The sequence below is a fragment of the Polypterus senegalus genome, chromosome 17 (genome assembly GCF_016835505.1).
Source record: "Polypterus senegalus isolate Bchr_013 chromosome 17, ASM1683550v1, whole genome shotgun sequence".
In the NCBI taxonomy this organism is placed as follows: Eukaryota; Metazoa; Chordata; class Cladistia; order Polypteriformes; family Polypteridae; genus Polypterus; species Polypterus senegalus.
The window spans coordinates 86,705,233-86,706,852 of NC_053170.1; positions in this window are offsets into that span (position 1 = coordinate 86,705,233).

Here is a 1,620-nt window from a genome sequence, read left to right on the forward strand (position 1 = left end):
TCTATCTATCTATCTATCTATTGTCACAGATGTACGGGGACACTGCCCGGCCGGGACGCCTGGACAGTCCCCAACTAGGACAATACTTCTCCTCGGCCATTAGAGGGCAGCTGCCCGGGTCTGTTTGGGAGCCACAAAGACGGAGCTGGGATGCCCGTGAGAGGACGTGGCCACCGCCAGGGGGCGCCCGGACAGTTGAAGAATCCTGGATGGCAGCACTTCCGCCACACCAGGAAGTGCTGCCGGAAATAATTCCAAGAAGGCCCGGAGTGCTTCCAGGTGCTTTCCTGACACTTCCTCCATACTAGGAAGTGACGTCAAGGGGAGCACCTGGGGTCATGATAAAAGGGGCCGCCTCCTTCCAGACATTGCGCCAGAGTTGGGAGGAAGGAGACATAGCTTGTGAGGAGGAGGAGGATGGAGGTCAAAGAAAAAAGAAAGAAAGAAAGAGAGAAAGAAGAAGAGAAAGAGGAAGAAAGCAAGAGAGTTGGTGAGAGAAGGCATTGTGGTGCTCAAAGATAAAATAAAGGAGTGTGTTTTGGACATCCTGGTGTCAGTCTGTCTGTGTTTGGGAGTACGGTTTCCACACTATCTATCTATCTATCTATCTATCTATCTATCTATCTATCTATCTATCTATCTATCTATCTATCTATCTATCTATCTATCTAGTATATAGTGCTGTTCACATCTACCTATCTATCTATCTATCTATCTATCTATCTATCTATCTATCTATCTATCTATCTATCTATCTAGTATATAGTGCTGTTCACATCTATCTATCTATCTATCTATCTATCTATCTATCTATCTATCTATCTATCTATTATATAGTGCTGTTCACATCTATCTATCTATCTATCTATCTATCTATCTATCTATCTATCTATCTATCTATTATATAGTGCTGTTCACATCTATCTATCTATCTATCTATCTATCTATCTATCTATCTATCTATCTATCTGTTATCTATCTATCTATCTATCTATCTATCTATCTATCTATCTATCTATCTATCTATTGACCCCTGTTCTCCTTTTAAAACAGCAGGCACCCCTAGAGAGATGTGTAAAGCTCAAGATCGGGTCAGACTCGACATTTTAATTTTTCACTCAGCATGATACTGCCATGCCTGCCCCTGTGCTGCTGGGCGACTTTCCCCAAAGCCCTAAATTGGATGAGGTGGGTTTGATAAAGTTGATATTTATACTCGGCATGTTAATCAAAGGTTCCATATATAAGAGGCACGTGGCAACTTGTATATCAGTCACTTTATACTAAACCAAAGATTTAAAGCCATCCTCTCTTCAGTCTGCAGCAAGACAGGGCAGGCTAATTAATATAAAATCTGCACAAAGCTTTGTTGTTTTGTGGTGAGTTTTATGGTGTATTTGCCCTAATCATTGATTTGAGAGTCTCTCTCGACTTGAAGACCAATGCAGAAGTTCAAGCCTTGATGTCTGATGCCAACTGAACACATAAGAGAGAAAAGTCAACTGAAATCATCTCCATTTTAGTAAGTTATGTGTAAATTCCATCTGAAATGTCTCTAATTCTAATAACTGAAAGGCAGAGCTTCAAAGATCGCCATTAAAAAAAATGACACTAATGTGC